Source organism: Miniopterus schreibersii (genome assembly GCF_964146895.1).
Source record: "Miniopterus schreibersii genome assembly, chromosome: 13".
In the NCBI taxonomy this organism is placed as follows: Eukaryota; Metazoa; Chordata; class Mammalia; order Chiroptera; family Miniopteridae; genus Miniopterus; species Miniopterus schreibersii.
In genome coordinates this window covers 26,880,372-26,904,243 of record NC_138113.1, presented here as the reverse complement: position 1 = coordinate 26,904,243, position 23,872 = coordinate 26,880,372, and the positions used below count along the sequence as shown (strand labels likewise).

Sequence of the window (23,872 nt, the reverse complement as noted above, 5' to 3'; positions counted from 1 at the left end):
TGGCCATGTAGTATTCCATTCTGTAAACTCACCACAGATTTTTTTATCCGCTCATCTACCGATGGGCATCTGGGCTGCTTCCAAATCTTGGCTATTGTAAATTACACCGTAATGAACCTAGGGGAGCATGTATTCTTTCAAATTAGTGTTTCAGGTTTCTTCGGATATATTCCCAGAAGTTGAATCTCTGGGTCTATTTCAATTTTTAGGGTCCACATGATATATAATATAAGAAATATGGCCTGATCACATATAAAATACTTAGACAACTTTCTTCCAACCATGTGGCACAGTTCCTAAACCAGAAAGCAGAAATGTGCTACATTTGACCACATAACTGTATTCCTAACAATTTGCTAAGTGATTCTGACACATTATATTGTAACAACGCCATAAAGATTTCATTGCTATTAGAAAACTAAGACTCAAAGACATGTAGGAATCTCCCTAAGGTTATAATAATAAATGGCTGAATCAGGCTTTGAATTCTGTTCAAGGGGTCCGGTGTCCACCATGGGTCCATGCTTACCCTATTCTACATTCCATCAGTAAGTGGAAGTGAATTATAAAACGAAAGTGAAAGTCTGTCTCTAAAATCTCCCATTTGCCTGCCCTATTCTTGCCAGGGTACCAGTGTTTATCTCTCTTATTCAGTGACCATGTACAGATACCTTATGTGTAGGGTACTCTACTGGGCACAGGATGAAGCACAAACAAGCATAAGAGATGGTTCTCTCCTTCTAGCAGATTACTTTTCTGGTTGACCGGAAAATTTTGCCACTACAAAAAGTAATTAATAAAAATGTCAAAGTACGTAAAACGGGAGGGTGGAGGGGATGCTCCCTGAGATCTAGAACAGATGAGAAAACCTGGAAGATAATTTGGTGTAGAAAAAACGAGCTACTTTGGAGGAATGATTTGGGGCAGATTGGATGGCCTGGATTGATGCCGATCTGTTTTCTCTCACAATAATCATTCTGAGAAATACTTCTGCACACTTGCCAGAGTCACTTTGCTTTTCAAATATTTTTAATTAGTAGTTTTATAGTTTAAAATTTAATAGTTTAAATTTAAGATTGGGTGGTGGGCACACATGCACTATACTAATGATGTATCATGGAATTGTGCACTTGAAATCTATATAATCTTAATAACCAATGTCGCCCTAATAAATTTAATCTAAAAAAAGATTAAGGTTTTAATTTAATTTCCATCTCCCATTTCTAAAATATGAAGCCCATAATAGAATCATCGATCATTTCTGATTTGGTTACATCTATGTCTCTAACACTGCTTTTAGCAGGTAGCAGTTTCTTAAGAAGAATTTGGTGAAAGAGTTAGGCATGACATACTAAAGCATTCTTCATTCTGCTTCCTAATTACTAAAGCAGTTCATATGAAAGAGTTTTACATTGTTGACTGCTCTTTTAAATAATTTATTTGGCCCATTGTTACAAACCATAAGTGTTTATTAGGTTTATCGTTGTGTAGTATTGGTATGTGTGAGGAAAGATGGAACTTTATCAGCGTCTCAGTTCAATGCATTTTTCTTATAAAACAGACCCTGCTGTACTATCCGAAACTGAAATTCATGAATAAGAAAATCTAGTAAGATAAGGTAGATTACTAGCATAGGTTATATAACAACTAATCTTTAAAATCAATATAATTCCATATTGTTAATATAAAGGGGAAATATGAGGAAAGCTATCTTTGTAAACTTCTGTGTATCTCAGTATGCAAATCAGGCATGCAAATAATACAAGTCATAAAAGGTAATCGGCTGTACCTAAATGTAGAAGCTCCATAAATATGAAGCTACATTTGCACACTGGTGGAGGTGTGTTATATTGGTGACTCATACTATGAGAGGTGTTGTAGTTGGTGACTTATTTTTTTTTGAAATGGAGAGCAACTTGTGGTAAACTTCCAAACCAAACACGTTTTATACCTCTCCAGGTTTACATAATGACTGCATTCTGGGAAAACAAAACAAAACAGTGAACTATAAAAGTGTGCAAAAAAGTACTTGAAGTTCATTCGCTTAAAATTAGTTCTAGGCTCAGATCACTGTAAACGGGTTATTCTTTTAGAGGATATCTGGTGGGGCATTTGGAAGCTGCATGGAGCATACTCTGCATTGTAGGGTATCTAGCACCCACCAAATGTCAGCACAACCCTCCTTCCGCCCACACTTGTGGAGCCTACATATGTGTATGTCATCAGAAACTGAAACGGTTTGTGCCTCTGGGGTAGTACTATCTCTCCGTTTGGAACCATTGCTGTAGACAAATGGAGAGCTAGGCAGAATTTAATTTATTACTCTCCTGCCTTCATTTGAGGTACTAATTTCTCCCCTCAATCAAATCTGCTGTCACTAACACCGGTTTCCTGCAGTCAGTCTTTCATCCCTCCCTGTTCCCTGTGTGAGCCCTCATGTGGTCCCCAAGGCTCATCTCCCTGGAAATATCCTGAGCTTTAAGCCTAGTCTTTCCCAAACTACTGTCATTAAGCAGTTTAATAAATCTGATAAATTAGCTTACCATGTTCTACTTCTGACATTAAGGGACTTCAGGCTTTACTTCATATTTTGTCTTAGATCAGGACCAAGGCATCCTGGTTAAATTCCAGACCTCTGCCATGTTATCTGGGAAAGAAGTGGTCAGTTATGTTGACTTGCCAAAGCCATTATCTTATTTTGCTAACCATCTATTAAAGACGAGAACCTGTCAGATTATGTAATACTTGGAGACTTAGATTTTTCTTCTATAAAATAGAAATGATAATTAGAATTAACGTTATTGTGTCTGTGATTACTACAAGATATCCCTTGTATAAAAGTGCCACCATAAACTCAAGTACACAGTTAATGTCAGTACTTATTGTTACCAAAAAGTATTTGCCTTTCAGCTTACTGGAGATCTAATGTTCTCAATTAGGAGTGATTTTGGTGGGGAGGTTGCTGTTGGCATTTATTGGCAAAATGCCATGGATGCTACTTAACATCCTAAAATACATAGGACAGTCCCTGCCAAAAAAAGAGTTATCCAACCCCAAATGCCAGCAGCAACAAAGGAGAGGAAACCTTGCCATAGATAGTTAGCATGTGCTCTTTAATTCATTGCTTGCTTTTCATTTGCTTTCTTTAATTCTTGAAGAGAAGGAACTCATGAGGTTAACTCAGATCATCAGGTTAACTTATTTCTCCAATTAAAGCCAGCCTGAATTGTCAAATATATATTCTCAGAATCAAATGTGAGAACAAGGTATATAATTGCACATGCTTATAAATATATATGTTTTAATTTTTGTTGCTATCTTAAGGCCCATCCATTTTAATTTTTCCTTCTGTATGGCTTTCCCATTCAAAGTATTTATGAAGCTAATATCTTTTTTAAAAATGTGTCTTTATTGTTGAAAGTATTACAGATGTCTCTGTCTTTTCCCCCCATTGATCCCCTCCACCCCTCATCCGCCCCACTGTTGATACATGCTTTAGAAGACTTTTAGACTCTGTAAAAGAAGGATATATCCAGCCACTTTCTCTTACCACCTTGTTAAAAGAAACTGTTGAGTGGAGAAGTGTTGGGAGCATTTATATATTGCTGTAAACATTAGGCCTGGAGATGGTTCTAATATTGTTATTCTGCTGAGCACATAAGTAACTAACACTTGCATGCACACTCTTGTTCTGATTAATCGCCTCTGCCTTCACATTTTTTAAGGAGCAAGATACCCGGGGCATCCCCAGCCGGCGTGGCTCAGTGGTTTAGCATCAACCTATGATCCAGGAGATTGTGGTTCGATTCCCGGTCAGGGCACATGCCCAGGTTGCGGGCTCGATCCCCATTGGGGGGCGTGCAGGAGGCAGCCGATCAATGACTCTCTCATCATTGATGTTTCTACCTCTCTGTCCCTCGCCCTTCCTCTTTCTGAAATCAATAAAGACATATTAAAAAAAAAGAGAGAGAGAGAGAGATACCCTGAGCATGGTGTAAACATCAGTTGAACGGTAGTTTTCCCAGATTTTTCCTCTTGCATACACATACGCTTTGAAGAGAAGGAGGTGAAACATGCTTAAATGATATCAAGAAAAGCCTGTTTGTGGTGCTGGAACCCACTCATCTGAGGGACTTTTTGACCTGTGAAATGCAAGGTCAGCAACCATTAGCGCATGGCAAGTGCTGGCTGTGCAAGTAAGAGCTCTCCAGGGAAGCTTTTATCTGGAGCTCCAATTTTTCCAAGATGTCAGAAGATTCTTTCCTTGCAGAAACAGTGAGGAGCTCTTAGGAGAATGAAGGCCTGAGTAGGAATGAAACCACACCGTGTGTCGTGCTCAGAAACCTGTTCCCATTGGAAAACACGCAGGATGTGTGGACTGAGCCAGAAAGGAGAGTAAGAATGACTTTTTCATTCTGGATAGAATTATCAAATCTGAACTGTGGTCTTCACTACCCTGTATGTCCCTCAGTTTGATTTTTTATGTGGAACTATATTAATGACTTTTTGAAGGATGTGTTTCAGTTTGAGTATGTGTAAACTGTTCAGCCAACTCAATTTCTTGATGTCATTTTCTGACCCTCGGAAACATCAGAATTGAAATGGAAGGTAAGTGACTAAGTTAGACACATTGAAAACCAAACACACTTGCATCTTGTTTGTTTAAATCTGTTTCATTTCAGTACTGTGTGTTTGAATGGTGAATTTTTCCCCTTTTCTTTGGAACCCAGGTGTTATTTTGGAAATGAGAATATATGATAAAATCTATTTATATAATTTTAATACAATGGAGAAGATAGTGATAATAGTCAAGTGTTTTCAGGTTATCCTCAATTCCTGCAAGCACAGTCCTCGGAAAAACTATGGTTGTTAACAAATGATGGATTAAGTGGATTTATTCCCTTGGGTGTGTGGAGTGAGATCTAGCTTTTTTTTTCCTTCTTTTTTCTGTTTTTCCTACCTGATGGTCAACTTCTGTAGCAAGTTTTTGGAGTATGTACCACAAGAGCAGATCTAAAACTGGTGGATGAGCCATTTTGAATTTATGGAAACAGCTATTCAATAAACTCTGTTCTGGGAACTCTTCAGGTTGGAGTATGTCTTTTTCATTGTCCCTAATTGTAAATTATCTGCTTGTTCTTATGAAAATAGAGCTCTGAATCTTTTATAATTCAGTTTGGTGTCTTAACTAGGAAGCCCAGACAGAAAGTATTTGGCTCAATTAGCAACTGCTTGAAAGAAAGTTGTCTATTGTGTGGCTGCTCTGAGGTTCAAAAGGGTGTTAATTCTTATTATTACATTAGAAGCCTGGGGGACAGTATGTATTAGGTGCTCCCTCAGTTGTCAGAACTCTTCTTAATGTGACTGAGTTCAAACAGTGAGATCAGAGCAACCAGTGACCCTCGAACAAACAAGCTCAATTTGGAAGGTATTAACCTGCCCAGGAACATTTGTAATTTTGATTCTCATTATTTTATCTCCTGATATTGCCTTTAATTCAGTTGTACAAAGTTATTAGTCATCTATTGGATTTTATCCCTGTAATTGAAGGAAGAGCACATATTATATTTTTAATACTTTTGATTGTAATTGTGTTCTTCGCATAATTTTGTTGAAGTGTGTTTTTTTGTGGTTTAATTTGTTATATAGTTATTTCACTTATAAAAGGTGTCTAAATATTAGCAATAATTTGTGCATATGAATATTTAGAAATAATATTTGATATAGTGTTGTGAAATTTTGGATGTCTTTAAATTGCCATGGAAGTTTTTATTAATTCTTCAGTAATAGATAAAAATCATATGGTGGCTTTTAAAAATGATCAATATTAAAATGCTAAGAGGTACTGCATTGAAGAACAAAAGAAAACATAAATCACCTCAGGAAACCTTTTACAGCAGACTTAGAAACAAAGGCTTTTATTTTTCCAGTGAAGGAAAATGGTATCTGTAGCATATGCATTCTAAGCATGTTCTGGGAATTGTGTTTTCAAATATTAATTTATTTAAAAATAAAATCTGTGATTTGCCAGCATTACATGGAAAGGATTCTTAGCTTATTTTGAGATAAGTGAAAGTTTTACAACTGGGAAAGTAATAGAGTCGGAACGATGTTTTCTGTTTGAATAAGTGAAACCAATATTTTGCAGATTGTGCAAACCTATCAGATTGACACAGAATGATGAAAAAACAAAGTTTTGGTTTCTTTTACTTTTCACAAACATGAAAAATAATAATTTAAGAACTACACTGTAAAGCAGATATTATAAATGTAGATTCCACTAGAAATGGGGGGGGGGGCTTTATAACTTTTATTATCAGTGGCTCTTCTGGGATATACACTTTTCCCTAAACATTTGATGGAGGATTGTTGTATTGCTTTGTAAGGCAGTTTTATGATGTTGATTTGTATTGATAGTTTTTAATCCTTCAAAGTACTAAGATAGACTCTGCAATGTAATCTATAATAAAAAGTTTATTCTGCTTAGTATCAGTGTAATGGATGGGCTTGTTGTCTTGTCTAGCATAAAGTATCTGAGATCTCTATTACTGTGCATGGGCAAACAGTGGTTAAGCTGTTGAAATGAGTAATTGTAATAACAGATTATCATTTTGCTTGCTTCACTTATTTTGAATTTTAGGATTTTCGGTTGTAGAAAATATTGCTGAATTATTCAAAAATGTATTTATAAATATTAGTAGCTCTATAGATGAGCTAAAGTCATTGGCAAGTGTCTTTGATTCGTCTCTTCATTCACTCATCCACCCAGTATTTATTGAATGCCTGCGAGGTGTCAGGTTCTGTGCTAGATGCTAGAATAGGATATATTGTTTATTTCCTCTAGCTATAAATTGCTTTTGGTTAATTTATATGTTTAACCCCAAAAGTCAGTCTAGTATTCAAATTGATGTTAGAGAGAAATGTGTCTTTTTGTTTTGGAAGAAAGTTTTGGCTGCCAGGAAAAAAAGAGCACTGGGAAATTAAAGACACCATTAGTCAGGTAATCACTGCCCAGTAGGGTTCGCCAGAACAGGATTGCCTTTTTTAAAAAAAAATATGTTTTTATTGACTTTAGAGAGAGTAAGGGAGAGGGAAGGAGAGAAACATCAGCGATGAGAGAGTCATTAATCAGCTGCTGCCTGCATACCCCCTCCTGGGGATCGAGCCCATGTGCCCTGATGGGACTGGAACTTTGATTTCCTGGTTCATGGGTCAGTGATCAACCAGTGAGTCACTATGCCTAGGCCAAGACTGCCTTTATAAAATTAAATAGTATGCCAGACAACATATCTGCATACCCCATAGACACAGGCAACAGTGAGGTGATGGCCAGAGGGAACGGGGCAGGGGCGGGTGGAGGTGGGAGAGGGGAGAAAATGGAGGCATCTGTAATAATGGCAACAATAAAAATAAAGTTAAATAGTATGTTAAAAAGCCTTCAGAATTAATCCTATGAGTAGAAAGCCCTATATAGGAAACTGATGAACTATGCAGTTCTTTTTCAACCTTATTTCCTGCTGGATGGTTTAAGCAACTTTCAGCAAAAACACAAATAATTTGGATTTTAATGGATTTCAGTACCTTCAGCACAAAGCTCTTTAAGTCTCTATCACCTGATATTATCTCTAGGGGATATGCTTGTTATTTTTTAAAAATCAAGTCAGAGACATTTGATATTTGAAATGTATTTTTCATTTTCTTATTTAAAGTATGTTGAGGTGAGTGCAATTTTAATACTGCTCAGGTCAACTTGCAAATTTGGTTGGTTTCCACATGATTTTTTATAAGTAAAAACCCCCATATAGTGACATGCTGATGTAATGTCAGTAAATAGCTGAATATCCCTGTTCTTATACCATCAAATGTGGGAGTAGTGGGGCATTTTCCCCACATCCAGGGTGAGGGAGGGTAATAGTTCAAAATGATCTATAGGACAGTGTATGGGAGGGGAAAACTCTCTTTCCTCTTAATTTTTCTGCCTGGCCTAAGAATTAAATTGACAGGAGACAGACTGACAAGAGAAAATAACCAAGTCTATTACATATGTACATATGGGGGTTCCATAAGAATATGGGACCCAAGGATGGATCAGGCAGTTGAGATTTATATGGGTTTTGAATGAAGGAGAAAAGGGGGCGTGGTTTGAACTTCAGAGGGGAGGAAGGCAATTCACGTGGAGATAGAGAAGCACATGTTTGGTAAATAAATGTTTGCTGACCATCTTTAACTATGGGGCACTGAGAGGACTTTGACCAAAGGGGCCTTGCTATGTCCTTCCTGTCAGTCACATCTAGTTCATATTAAATTATGCTTATCTATGATGATAGCTGCCTTCCTGAAGGAGGTACTCTATCTAAATTCTCTTAGGGAGTTGGGGAGAAGGTAGAATATTTTTCCTAAGTCTTTTGTTTCTTAAAAATAACCAGCTTAAAACAATCAGTATCCCCCAAAAGGCATATTGGGGTGGCAAAGTCTGCTCCCCTCCATAGATTTTTTCAGTATGTGTTCTGGAGAACTGTGTTAATGGGCTTCACCCACAAAATAAATAATTTGTACTGGGTTGAACAGAGTTGTGCAATTTATTGCAGGACATTTCAGCATCTTCACTGTGTAATTATGCACTGTGAATCTCTGAAAGAGGGGTATAAGTGTTCCAAACCCACATGTCAAATGACAGATATCTCTTTTTCACTAATGTTCATAGTGTAATAATATATTCATGTTTATAATGTCCCATGCACTGTTTTTAAAAGTATTGTTCAAGGACTTCTTGAAAAGCATCTCTCATGACTAATGTATCTTGGGGCTGACTTGAGGAAGTGCTTCTTAAGATGGATTCATTGCCTCCTAGTCCTATCTGCTCTTTCTCAAACTTTAGAATTAAGACATAAGCTTTGAGTGAGTTTTATGCAGTTTGCATCCACTGAGGTTATCCCAGAATATTTGTAACATCTAGGGTTCGTAAAACATAGAGCTGAAAAGAGAAGCAATTAATAACAATAATGAAAGTAATACTTCACAAGTAAGTCTATGGTTTTTTCCCCCCAAAGTGCTTTCAAATATTGGGTCACTTGATCTTTACAACAAACTTGTGGTAAATTCAGTTTTTCATTTTTTTTCTAATTTATGTTTGAGAAGGCAGAGTAATTTAGAAAGGTTCAGACACTTGTCAAGTTTTCACATCAGGTTTGTACTCTGTTGCCCTTACCTGTTGTATAAATGACTTTCAAGATAATTGTGTACATTGTACAACCTGAGAATTAGAATCTAGGTCAGGGTTAGGCAAATTATGATCTATAATCACATAGACCACTGGGCTATATCTGGCTCAGTGCCTGTTTTATTTATTTAAATAAAGTTTTATTGGAACACAATCATACACATTTGTTTATGTATTGTTTTTTACTGCTTTCACACTACAATGACAGAGTTGAGTAGTTGCAACAGAGACCATATGGCCTGAAAATCCTAAAATATTCACTCTCTCGCTCTTTATAGAAAAACTTGCCAACTCATCTAGATCATTGCCCTAGCTAGAGGCTGTTTGTAGATGTTAGAATGCTGTTTATAGTGCCCTGCATTCATAACATGTAATGTTAACAGGAAACATGGAGGGAGTTCCCCAAAGAAGAAACCTACATTTGTACTGTTAGTGTAAATGACACTCATGTGTTAATTTACACACATCCCTATGCATAAATTACAGGTTTTAGCTCACCACAGTGCTAGCTGAGCCTGCGTCCTTCAAGCACAGGGTTATTTAATTACTGCTGCTAGAGGCTTTAATCAAGTCCTTCTTATAGAAAACAAACAAACGATTAGCCTTTACATTGCAGGCATAAACAGGAATTTGACTCATGAATTCCTAATTATACTGCTCCGCTTTGGAAATCAGTTCACATTCAAATTCTTGCTGTTACTCCATATACAACTTCCTTTAGCAAAATAGAAGTATAGGATTAAAAAAAATTGTGGTTAAATATGTAAAGATTAAAGTTAGGTTTAATTTAAATTTTTTTCCTATGTGCTTATACAGATTGATTAAAGGGAAGTAGGGAAGTAATTGGGCCTCTATTATATATCAGCTGCATGCTATACATTTTATATGACTTACTAATTTATTCTTACAATAATACTATGAGGTCGCTTTCATTATTTCTATTTTAAATATTAGGAAATTGAAGCTCAGGATGTGAAATGACCTGCCCAATGTCACATTAGAAAGTAGGGAATGATGGATCCCAGGGGGGCTCCTAATCTGGGCCTAGCTTATGGGTTCCTTTTATCATGACTTGTTGCCTCAGCCACAAGGCCAAGGCCCATTCTCCACTGCTGTAACCAGTGCCTAAACCGGATCAGCCCTTGCCAAGTATTTTTTCCAAGATGTGCTCTTAGTTGCATATAACAGTTGGCAAGTTAAATGCACATCCTGGTTTTGTGGCACTAGATTATTTTGCTTACTGTTTTAGCTGTGTGAAAAATCAGTTCTGAAATAAGATCTATAAGTTTTGTTGTGTTTTTTGTTTTTTTTAAAATCCTGGCTAAACAAAACAACCAATCTCTGCATATTTTGAGTGCTGAAGCCAATTTTATCAGAGATACAAGGTGGTTCTTAATTTCTCCTCCCCAATCCCTTCTATCATTTGTCAGAAATCAAATGCCAAGGTCTTCCACAAATAAAATTTGCTAAGTAATTATCCGTAAGGAGTTCCTTGGAAGACATAGAAAGGATACCTACAAGAAATTATTTTATTTTCTGTACTACTTTCTGACATGTTTTAGTGTCTCTGCAGCATACATTATTTTCTGAGAGTTATTTCACATTGTATTTTTCTTTACCTTTATGTTTTTAAAAAACTTTTCAATACAGGAATCCATTTTCAAGAATATTAGAATTTTAGTTTCTTATTTGGAATTTATATGACAAGAATTTTTACTCATTTGGATTATTACCCTTAGTTAAGGAGTATGCAGCTTTGATCTGGTTTGTTAGCTCAAATCTACTTTTCAAGCAGCTGTGGTTGTTACCGATATCCTTCCTGTTAGAGTTGTACACAAAGTTGTGACCCAGAGGCCTATTCACCAAGGTTTTATGATGCAGTATGAAAGTGGGCCTTTGTTGTATTTAGATAGTTGTTAAATGATCCTTTATGTTACAATACAAATATCTACATATAATGTATGAATATGCATATTCATATATGTACTCATATATATATAAGTCTAAAGAAAACAAACTTCATCCTCTGTTGAAAAAGAAAGAATGTGGGCCTTTGATTTGATTTTTTTAATCTGTTACACAAGGTATTATTCATTTCAGTTTTAAAATTCTAAAACAAAATTTCTAAATGCCATTGCACTTTAAGTTTACTGTTTGTAAAAAGGTAAATTCATTCAGAATTTCAGGCACCATAGGTAGGATTAAACAACAAATAAAAAGTAATTGCATTTCATAGGGTGTTGTATTTAAAGCTAGGCCTTATGTAGTAATGCCTTCATAGGAATGTCACTTAAAAATTTAATCGACTACTACGTGATTCTATACAATAAATGATTCAGTTATTTCTGCTGAGTTAATTACAGTATGAAAAAGTATTATAGTCAACAGACACCCCATTGGAACCAGAAGATGTTTATCACGTTCACCAGATTAACATCCCTAAAGGTAGTGTTTAGAAATGACTGAAGAAAATTCTAATTTTATATTTCTCATATACATAATCTGTGGTTTCTTTGAATTGTTTTAGTTGGATGGAACACTTTAATTTAGTAACTACACATCGGGTACCATAATGCCCAATTTGAGTGAAACTTGAGATTAACTGTTTACACCAAAATGCAGAGAATGCCATTTTAAATACTTTTCTGATTTTTCAAGTTTATCAGTACAGAATTGTTAGAAAAACTAAAATTTATTTGAGATCAACTTAAAATGTCACTAACATAATTGTGTTAAAACTTGCATCCCATCCAAAGGAAATATGTGAGCTTGACACATCTTATTATAATTAATAAATCATAAAATGTATTAAAATTATGGAAAATTTGGTTCTTATAATTTCATTAAAATCATTTAATTTACTAAAAATATTTATTTCTATTGATATCTTTCCATAAATATGTCTTGGAGTATTAGATTACAGTCAGGAAACAGTGCTAGTATTTCAAAGAGATGATTTTTTAAAAAGAAACTCCATAAGAAAAAGCCATTATTTTACTTGGGGTTACCTGAATTACTGTTTTCTTTTAACTTAAAATAATTTCCTTCCTACAAATACGTTGATAAGTCCTTAGGATACCTGTGATTAATTAGAAATTTGCAAAATCTCCATAGAATTGGGGGTCAGAGACCTGATTTCTACCATTTAGTCATTCATTTTTAAATTTATTCCCTCATATTTATTGAGTGTTTAGTATGTACCAGGCACTGTGCAAAGAATTGTGTATAAAGTGGTGAACAAAATATATTTGCACCTCATTGGATTTTAAGTTACTTTCTTCTTAAATAACCATGGCCTCTGTTATAATTAAATAAGATCACACAAGTGGTTTTGTGAATATAAGTGATGGCTGAATTCAGCTGCATCACTGTCGTCATCATCATCATCATCATCGTTGTCAGATCTACCTGAGAAACAACAATCCCTGTAGAAAACAGTTTGGAAATGTTCAATTAATGAATCTTGAAGTGCATCAGAATGATATTACAATAGAAACTAATACTAAAATTCTTCAAATAACTTTGCCCAAATAAAAAATGTTTTCAGTTGTTAAATTTTGTTACTTCTGATGTGATAATATAATAACTAAAGTCAGCTTATTGTGGGAAGTAAATTCTGCCTTTGAAAACAAATTTACTTATACTCATTCCATATTTCTGGTTTCATAGAAGCTATACAGGAAGTTAAGATAGGAGATTAATTACTTGTTAAAACACATGTATAAGCAACTTCTATATGTACACACCATGCTAGTAGCTCAAAAAGGAAGAATACTAAAAAAGGCTCTTAAGTAACTTACAGTTTGTATAAGGAAGCATTAATTATAATAATGCCATGGCTAACATCATTAAACAGGTATGATCTATACATAAAAATGCTTTACAATGTCATTTTTTAATAAGTGGTTTTATGGTCTTTCACTGCTATGAGCCCCAGCCTCTCTGTGGAAGAAGTTAAACAGCAAGTGAGGGAATGAAAGTGATGTTTAAAACAATGTATCTAATTCCTAAACCTGGTTTCTGGTGGCAGAACTTAGAAGGATCCCAGCTCCGGGCCCCTTGTCCTGCCCAAGTCCTTCAGGGCCGGTGAGATGGAACATTTCGGTGCTGCCTGTGGGCAGGGTGCTGAGATTCTCCCAGGATGGGTCGTTTCTGAGAGAGTCACTGTGTTTGTGACCCTGACAATTCATTCAAGTCATTTTTCCTCTTTATGAATATTTTCATACATATTCACAAACTTTAAAACAATGGATTGAATTATTTTATATTAATAGGTCCATTTAAAATTATCAAGCCTTTTGTCTCAGTGAGACTCCATCCAGAACAGTTTCCATCCTACTCTGAGAGAAACATACTAATTTAAAAGAAAGAGATGAAGCCGCCTATTCAGTATTTCCAAAAATAGTGACTTTTCTACCCTTTTCCATTATATTTTCCCTGTGGGTTGAGTATTACTTCCCACATGACACATTTTGAACATAATTTACTTCAGAGGGCTGGAAGGTACACATTTTCTAGGCTACCAGCTGCGGCCACGGCTACATTGTTGGGAGGCGTTAGCCGGTCCACGTAGAGTCAGCTACTGCACAACCAGTTTGTTCCTCGTTATTGTCATAATATCAGAAATCTATTAAGTTTTTGTGGCATATTTATGCTGTGTACGGATGAGTTTTACCTAGTAATACATCTAAAATAGCACTGTCTTAGTTCGGGCTGCATAACAGAGAACCGTAAAATGGGGGGCCTGTGAAAACCAGAAAGTCATCTCTCAGCCCTAGAGGAGGGTCAGGTTCAGGAGAGAGCCCTCTTCCAGGATGAAGGCTGCCGACTCCCCCCACTCTTCCATTTCTTCTTCTAAATATGTATTGATTTCAGAGAGAGGAAGGGAGAGGGAGAGGGAGATAGAAACATCAATGATGAGAGAGTCATTGATCCGCTGCCTCCCGCACGCCCCTTGCTGGGGATCGAGCCCGCAACCGGGGCATGTGTCCGGACCGAGAATCGAACCGCAATCTCCCGGGTCCTAGGTTGATGCTCAGCCGCTGGGCCACGCCGGCCCGGCAAGACTGCCAACTTCTTGATTCTTCACCTGGAGGAAAGCAGAGGGGAAGCAAGCTCTCTTACGACTTTAATAAGGGCACCAGGAAGAGGGCCCTATTCTTATTACCTCTTGAAATTCTAATTACTTCTCAAAGGCCCACCTGCTAATACCATTTATATTGGGAAGTGGTCTGTCACCCCATGGCTTCGGGGAGACACAGTCAGTCAGTGCGTGACTGTATTGAGTCAGGATTCTGATTCTGGTTTTGCAACATATAATTTCTTCTTTGGAAATGAGATAATATCTGGTTATGTTGTATAATCTCTTTCAAACAATTCTAATGCTGGGAGCTGGGCTAAGATGTCCAGTGACCTCACTACCCTTTGGAAATCATCTGTCCTTTTCAATACTCTATTTATTTACCAGACAACAGCTCACTGGGATATCTAGATTAACTGTTACTCATTAAAGTATTGAGGCTGTCAATATAAATATATCTTTGTTTCCATTCTTATATTGCCTCATTTTTGTTACTGTTTAAAAGTGGAGGTTGGATGTCACCAACCAATCATGAAAACAGCACTTTTCTGTAATAAAGTTATAATGTTTAATTTTAAGAGCAGGCCTGTGTTCTTTAAATACTGCAAATAGACTTAGCAGGTCTACTCTAAATTTTTATTGTGTACCTCATCCATTAGGTGAAACTTTGTAGTCCATTATTTCATCTCCTAGATGTTTTTACCACTTTTTCTTTTCCCATTTCACTAATGCTTCCATGTGCAGAGTTATTTTTTCTGCTCTCAGTTTTTATTTGCCTACCCAGTGGTGCATTTGTTACGTACTAACACCTTTTAACAGGATGTTGGCCATGTAGAGTTGACTGCATGTTCGAGCTGCCCCTGTTTTCTCTCCTTGTGCTGCTGTATTTCAGCGGTGCAGAAGTGTTGATCCTTTTACTTGCCTATTTGGTTTATTTTCCTACAGTGTATTACTCTCTAAGAAGCCTATTTGATAGGAAAGGAGATCTTTGACTTATTATAATGTAAGATAATTTATTGTATGAGATGGTAGGATGGAGGGTACTTTTTACTCCTTTAAAAACTGCTGTTCTTATTAAACTATTGTACAAAAAATTATCATAGACTCACAGGTAAAGTCTATGACAATGTTAAGTGACCTAATGGAGAATATTGAGAAAAGTGGCAGGAAAACAAGAGTAAGAATTATATTGCATTGCTTATTTAATTTACTCAAGAATCAAAACATTTAACATTTTCTCATCAGCATCTGTGAGGTTTACGGGAGAGGGCATACGATGAAAAGAGTAGGAATTACCCAGAGTTTGAATTACTCAAAGACATTTTAACATGAAGTCAGCAAAATTCTTATTAGGGCGCTTTCCCAGTTTTTGTTTCTATTTTGTTTGAATTTGTTCATGAAAGAAAGTACTGGATGGTTGTGTGTGCATGTGTGTGTCAAAGAGATGACACATGCTTGTATTGATGTTTAGGGTGGAGTTCATGAATTGAGGTGGTTACAGTATCATGTGGCCATGAATTCTAAAGCAATATGCCATGAGCTATAACTTGATGAGGTTATTTTGAAACTTAAATCTTCAGTGTGTAAGGTGTTTGGGGAAAAGAATGCATGCTTTCTGTAATCAGAAACCAGTTTACACAAATGTCAAGAAGTAATTAGTTATGTCATATTCCTGTTATTCTATTTTTAAAAATAAAATGGACTGCTTTGAATGATGGAGTTAACCATTTCTGTATGCTTTACAAGGGTCCAAAAAAGAAGTTTCTCTTTATCTTTCAGCATGTTTTCTTAAGCAGTGAATTTTCAGAAAAAGTAAGATGGGGAATTATAAGTCTACTTTAAGAGTTTGTATTTGTGGTGATTTGATTTTATGGATCAGTAAACCAACTGATAAAGGGGAGATTATTCAAGCTCATGGCTCCCTCTTCAGCATGGGCTTGCATTTATATGGGCCTAATTAAGTACCAGACATCAGCCCAAGCGCTTACACATATGAAATCTTCAAAGATATTGAATTGGTTGTACCTATGAACAAACTATTATGTTCTTAGCCTAAAACATAAAACTTTTTATTTTAAAAAGAAAATAGGAGTTGAACATTATATTTAATTTTTCCTCCTACCTATTTATTAATGCAGATTTTAAAAGATTAGAGCTTTCTGCTCAGTTCCCAGGAGACGCACTATACAGCAAGTATGTAAAAAGAATAAAAGCAATATTTTCATCAGATTTGCATTTTATAACTAAAATAAAGGGCAAATACACTTTATGTGACAAATTCATATTATATTGCTTAACCTTTCAAATATTTGACTTGTAATGAAAGTGCCATTTTGTTTCAGATATTTTAGAAGGGAAACAACATTTAATGTGCTGTGAATGAAATGAACACTTTCCTTTAAATTTTAAAGAGAGCAATACATTTGTGGAATAATTCTCCCTTTTATTTCTAGTGGTTAGAATGCCCATAGGTAAACACATTTACTAACCCGAACCTGCTTTTTTAATGTTAAAGCAGGGCAAGGTTTTCTAAACTTTTTTCCTTGGAAATTATTGTAATATTAGCAGGAAGAAGAGTGTTGGGGTATTTTTTCTTCACTAAAAGAAACGAAACAGTATTAATTTTTCTTCAACTTTATAGAATCAACATATAAATGCAATTAAGAAAGAACTATTTTCCTAAAATATATCTGTCTTCTTGCAACAGGATCAAGAGGTCATATATGCAGTCTTTTTACTCCTTTATTAGGTTACCTTTAAAAAAGTGATAATAGTAAACCTATTTTGACAGTTGTTCCAGGAGTATAGCACAGCCTAGTAGACACTTCAGCCTTGCCCTATCTTGTCCAAATCCTTCATGTTAATTTTCTTTTTAAAATTTGAAGTCTACACAGACTTGGGCGAGAAGCCTTAAAAACACTTTCTATACACTCTTGAATCTTCTAGTTTCTGTTTGGGTATCTTGGGCAAGTTACCAAATCAGAGTGAGTTAACTGATGAGATAACCTAAAGATGATGTAAGGTAATGTTCATGAACGTAAATTTAAAGTGGCAAGACTACCCAAGTCTTGATATATATTTTTAAAATTATAATTTCTCTTGAACTTTTAGAACAAGTTACTTGAGATCTGTGTAACATTTTATGAAACCTGTTATGAAAGTTTTATTCACTCTGATTGTATTTTGCTTTCCAGTGATTTATTCTAAAGAATGAAGTGATGTTTTGGATTAACTTGATATTCCTACATTATATTTAGGTGGCAAAGAACAGCACAGTTTCTAGGAAAACCACCAACTTGCAATATTAAATTTAAACATATCAAGTTATTGATACTTGACCAACTGTTATTGAAAATAGTAATTTCATATGTTTCAGCCTCAGGTGGTATTGGACTAAATGATTTCAGTCTTTGGAGAAGCCAAAGAATTCTTTATGACAATCTTTCTTCTTTTGAAATATCCTACACTTAAAAAGATTACTAGCTGCTTCATTATGGTAACATTTTAATCAACCCTGAGAGATTCCTAGAAATTTTACAAACTAATTTATTTAGTAACAATAACACCTAAAAATACTTTAAAACAAACAGACAAAAGCTGTCCATTCCCTTTAAATGATTTTAGTGACTTCTATAAATCTTTAAAATTAAATTAACTTTAAATTATAGAAATATGTAAATATCTTTAGTTTTAAACACTAAAGAAAACAAAAAACTAAAAGCTCTGAAGAATTGAAAGATCCTTTAATATTTAATATGAAACAGTTTTTATTTTGAAATAAAATTTCAATTTTATATATATATAATTGGCAGGTCAGTTTTACATGCTATGAACCATTTTTTATTCAGTAATACAAATTTAATTTGTTAAGCTCTAAATTTAGGTCTTTTTTGACAATATGGTTTACTTAGTCATATTTTGATGCCCTGTCCCCTTAATTTAATGGTAAAATGTTCTCTTTTTTTTTTTTTCTTCAGAACAATTAAATAAGTTTATTTTGGACGGATCTGAGATTCTGAATATAGATGGGTAAAATCAGAAATATTTGAAAGTTTAGGAAAACTGTCTGCAATAAAATGATTTCTGAAAAAATACACACCTATAAATCTAGCATATGTTAGTTCTCTCAAATGAAGGGCTATTTGTGTCCTTGAACAGAATTTCACCCACTTTATTTACATCTTAACATTGGAGAATCTAGGACACACTGGAATATTCTGTTTTGGTAAAACACAGGCAAGGAATGTGTCCTACTCACTGTTCCCGTAAGGAAAGTCACATCTGAGTACCGGCACGTTCACCTAACCAGTAGGAGGGGTGGTGGGCTGGGTAGATAGGCCGGGCTGGACTTAAATTTATTCTCCCAACGTCCGTTCAAGAGCTTTCCTGATCTGCTTCCTAAAGTATGATGACTTCACACTCTGAGGGAAAGAGCTCTGCTCAACCGAATCAACTTTCTTTGGAGAGTTGCGTGGCAGTGATTGAGCACGGGCGCGGGAACAGCGTGCTCGATGTTTCCGGTCAGTTTCATGTAAGGGAATGTTTACTCCTCAGAAAGCAATGAAACAATAAAGATAAGTGGCATGGGCTCTGGCCAGTGTGGCCCAGTTAGTTGGACACCATTCTGTGCACTGAAAGGCTGATTCCTGGTTTGATTCCTGGTCTGGGCAGGTGCCCAGTTTGGGGCGTGATCCCTAGGAGGGGGCATGTGGGAGGCAGCCAATCGATGTTGCACTCTCACATCAATGTTTCTCTTCTCCCTCCCTTTCTCTCTCTAAAAATCAATTTTAAGGAAACTTCTTGAGAAAAAAGTGACATGAGCACACACAATGTAGGCTGTGCTTGTCACAGTTTTTATGTCAATGTTGAATGCAGTGGTCCTAAGTCCAGCTGTTGAATGACTATATCATGTAGCCTCTCAAATTAGGTGTAGGAAAGAATTGAGGCTACAAAAGCAAAGAAAAATCTTCATAATAGTTCCTCATAAAAAGAAAGTTTGATATTGTATAGAATATAGTTTATGCGAGCCATTTAATTTTAATATGTCGGCTAATACCTGTTAAATTCCGTCAGTCCACTGAACAGCTAAAACACGAAGAAGCGGCCGTATAACTAGCCTGCCCGCCTTTCTTTCCTCCCTCCTTGTCTCCATGAACAAGACGGAGCATTTTGAATTGAATACCACAAACTTGTTTGTAACACAACTGGCACCTGTGTGAAGCAGACACACAGGCAGCCTGCAGCTTATGAAAGTATTATTCCAAAAGTCCTTTGAATAAGCAATTTGAAACCCTCACCACGGTTCCCCGTGGAAACAACACCGTAAGGCAACGTCAGCTTCTCAAAGCACTTCGCGCAGGACTCGTTAATTCTATAACATGCTTGAATCCTAGCCCTGGACCGAAAGTGGAGCGAGACCTCGCCCGTGATGTGCGTAGGGAAATGCTTTTCCTTCCCGCGTGGCGCCGGGAGCATCTCCCCTGCCGGCTGGTGCGGAGCGACACCCGCGCCTTCCACCCCTGAGCAGAGGAGGGGACTGCGCTGGGCTCTGCGCTGCCCAGGGCCCAGGGCTGCAGCAGGCCCTGGGAGTGTAATGTAGAGACTGAAGTTGCATTTCCGAGGCCACCTGTTGACAAGCGTCTCTGCAGCCAGCCCCGGATTGCTGCCCCACCGCCTTGGCCCCTTGGGTCTGCGGGGGCACTGCTGTGCCCCTCTCCCGGCGGACCCCCTCTGGCTCTGCCCGCCTTGCCCTCCCTCGAGCCGCCCTGCAGACCCGCAGCCTGTGGTGCCCCGTCCCCCGTCCTCGACGCCTGCCTAGACTGTTGAGTTTTTCTAAAGACTTTCACTGCTGACACCAAAAGAAAAATAAAATAAAACACAGCCCCACCCTGTGTCTCCCTGGGAGCCACGCTCTTCCCGCCGGCAGTTCATCCCTAAAGTGAGGGCAGCGGAGACGGGCGGGAGCGGCCAGGCCAGAAGCTGGCAGCCCGCCCGGGAGGGGGGGGACCGCACCTTGCCCGCGCCCTCGGCTGCCGGCCCGCCACCCGCTTTGCGGCTCCGCACCCTCCTCGGAGGGCATGGTCTGGGTGGGAAGCCACCTGCTGTAGTGGCATTGTCGTTGGAGGAGAGGGGGAGCCAAAGGAAATGAGGGGAGCCAGTCACGGGCAACTAGCAGAGAAGGAAGGAAACCACAGGAGACGAAGAGCCCGAGTGGCGACAAACTCCATCTGGCCATTTTTTTAAATGTAAGATATTGCACATAAGTTGACTACCACTTGTACATTTAGGTGAACCTTTTCATATAGCTAAACCTAAACACCGATTATACAAGAAGGAGTTATTTGTGATATTTCAAATTTTAATTTACCCACTGGTCGTGATGGCATTTCTGAATTTCTTTATATTGAAACAAGCACATTTGTTTTCTTACTCATTCCTACAAATGTAATTAAGATTATGTCCAAAGAGCTGACGTGATAAAGAACCGTCCTTGCTTTCTTATAGACTGAGGGCGAAAGGAAACATTTTTGTGGAGGTGCTCCTTTGAAGTAATTTGGGAGCTGACAATGTAACAGTCCGCAGCTCCCTTCCTCATCTCCAGCATTCGTAACATGACTGATGCTCTGGTGCCTAATTCCCATCTTTGTGAAGGAAGCATGTCTTACCTGAAAGAAAAATAAAATGTAAGGTATCTTCCTTTCTGGTTTTGTATTCATTAGTTTCACAATCGAAAGGAAAGAAAAGGAGCGAGCCCTGTTGAGGTGGATGGTCACCATAGTAAAGTTGATTATTAAGAGACTCGCTTCATGTACACAGCAGGGTTAGGCGAGCAGAATTAAGAAGCCAGGGTTTCTGCAAACCGGGAGCTGTTCCCTAAATTGACAGTGTCTGCAGGGAAGGCCTGGTGGACTGCTTTCTGCATTACAGCCGGAGCACAGCACGCGGCTTTCTCTTTACCTCGTGGCGTACCAGTTTCCACCTCTCTGTGCTGCTGCTAAAATAACCCAAGTACTTGATTGTCTAAGGATCCACGGAGAAAGCAAAAGTTGAAGTGATCAGAAAGACGATTCTTTAAAACTGGATATTCTTTGTTTAATTCCAAAGCCAAAGAGAAAGGGAAAAATATCTGGAGGGTGGTTGTAAACATTAGAGCCACCATCATTTATAACGACAGCCAAATTCTGAAATAATAGGGGATCATCTTCAGGTTAACAGATTTTAAATTGACTAAAACCAACAAAAGGATACTAACAGGATTGAAGAGAATGAAACAAGTAAAGAGAATTTTTTTTATCCTATGACTGAATCAGAAAATATATGCAAACCCTAGGCAAGCCTGTTCCAAGCCAGTTTTATTTCTTTTTTAACAATCGGAGTTAATATTTACCCTTTCTTTTACTCTAGTACTTTGATTTTTTTTTTAAACTCCAATTCTTCTGATACAGACCATTTTTCTGGACTTGGTCAAGTCAGGATTTGTTTACATGTTGGGCATGACTTAGATTTGCATAGAAAGAGCCCCATGAGTCATCCTGGTTCCCCTTATAAATAAAATCTCACAAAAATGCTGGAAGACAGGGTAGAGGCAATGGCACCAGCCGTGGCCCTGTGCCTTTAGTTAACAGCAAAATGAGAATTTACTTTTGGGGAGCAGATCAATGATCTTGATTTTATGAGTACAGCTTCTTTCCCCGATATCCTACTTAGCACATTTTAAAAGTTGGTGTCAAGCCCAGGCCTGTTTTATGTGGTTGGTTTGGTTTTCATTTTTCTTTTCCTATTAGACTTTCATGTAGCAAGTTACCAAAACCTCTTTCTGGGATTGTACTACTCAGAGCCATATTTGCCAGTTTTTTGTTTGCAGAAATTAAATAGTGCTATAATAATTGATAGACCTTCTGGGCACTTGACTCTCTTTTAAATTCCCTGATTTTGTTACTACTCTACACATTAAATAATCTTATTAAAAGTAATCATCTTAAATGCAGAATAGAATTTCAAAGGACAGTATAAAACCAAAGTGTATCTTAAATATGGAAAGCATCTAGATCTTTGTATGATTTCCCATAAAAATTGATAAAATAATACTTTAATATTTGTGTCCATGTTATGTCTGAGTTATCATTGAAAAGAAACAGATTCAGTCTAATTCCTTTTTTGGTAGATTGGAAACCAAACCCACACAGTAAATGACTATCTCATACAAAATACTGCAATCATTTAAAAAAATTCTTTTAAAATCAACTCTGGCCAACCAAGTATTTTGTATAGATGTGATTGTTCACATTTATCCCCAGCTATGTTCTATTATATATTAGGACCACATGAATAAATGTGCCTGTGTTGACATTTCAGTTTCCAGCTGATATGATTTAAACAAAATTAATTATTTTTAATTTATTAATAACTTTAGCCATTAAAAATATTCCTCAAACCTTATGAAATGATTAATTTATAGTTGTATTTTTCTTATTTTTACAGTTGCTATTGTTTTGTTCTTTATAAACATTTTTGATCAAATGACCACTTAAAAAAGTATAGCCAATTAAATGAAATTTAAGAAGACTAGGAATTTAAACATGGATATATTTTATTATTGAAAAATTGTGATTATACTGAAGCCTTTTTCTCGCCCTAGTCCCATAAAACAGCTTCCCTTACATTTCCTACCTGGATGCCAAGGCCTGTATCTCTAATAGTTCTTGAATTGTCTAGGACATACTAATAATAGCTTAAATCCCATTCAACTACATTGATTATTTGTAGGAAGTACATATAAATCTGATTTTTTATATATATATGGAAATGTATTTAAATAAATATATAAGATATGTAAATATTATACAAATATATGGAAATATAAGGGAAAGTTTACCAAATATTGTAATTATCTTAGCTCTGTTCATATTCACACTCTAAACAGAAATAAAAGTGAATAAATCTTGATAAATTTTGCCTAATGGACATTCCAAAACGGACTTTTCTTGTAACGATTACATTTTCTACTTAACATTTTAAAAGTTAGCATTTTAATAATTACAATAAACTATCATCATTTGCAATAAAGATGAACACTATAAGTAAGTCAAACAAGTTGTAGACTTTTGCGTATTTACGTTGTGTTTCATTGAAGAAAGGTAGAAAATCGACTGCATATTTAGTAGAACGAGTATCTTTAAGCGAGACTTCATGTATATTTTTCTTCCATTCCAAGTCCAAATCAGAATTCAGAAATAGAATCTTTAAGAGTGGTATAAAAACAGCTTTAAAACGTATTGCCTAGAGAAACCTTGCCAGCAGCATGTAAGAATGCTTGCTGTATGGAGGACCGTGAAAGGCCTGAAAGCCCCTTCTCAGGACATACCCGTGTCACTGCAATTTAGCCTCACACTGTGACACGCTGCGGGTGGGAGGGGACCGCTCGCAGGGTCGTCTTCCCCTTCGGACGTAGCGGTGGAGCCGTGCATGTGTGTTGGCGCCTTGCATGAGGAAGACATGCAGAGGCAAGGTCCAGTCTGCATGCTGCTTAATGAATGTTTTCCCTTTTCTCTCCCCCTTGTCATGTGCTTTCA

At 36.8% G+C, this 23,872-nt stretch overlaps 1 protein-coding gene across 17 annotated transcripts in view; it reads left to right on the top strand.

Moving 5' to 3' along the window:
• The window catches only part of NRXN1 (neurexin 1), a 916,928-nt gene that overhangs the window by 71,335 nt on the left and 821,721 nt on the right, over positions 1-23,872 (top strand). The window lies entirely within an intron of this gene.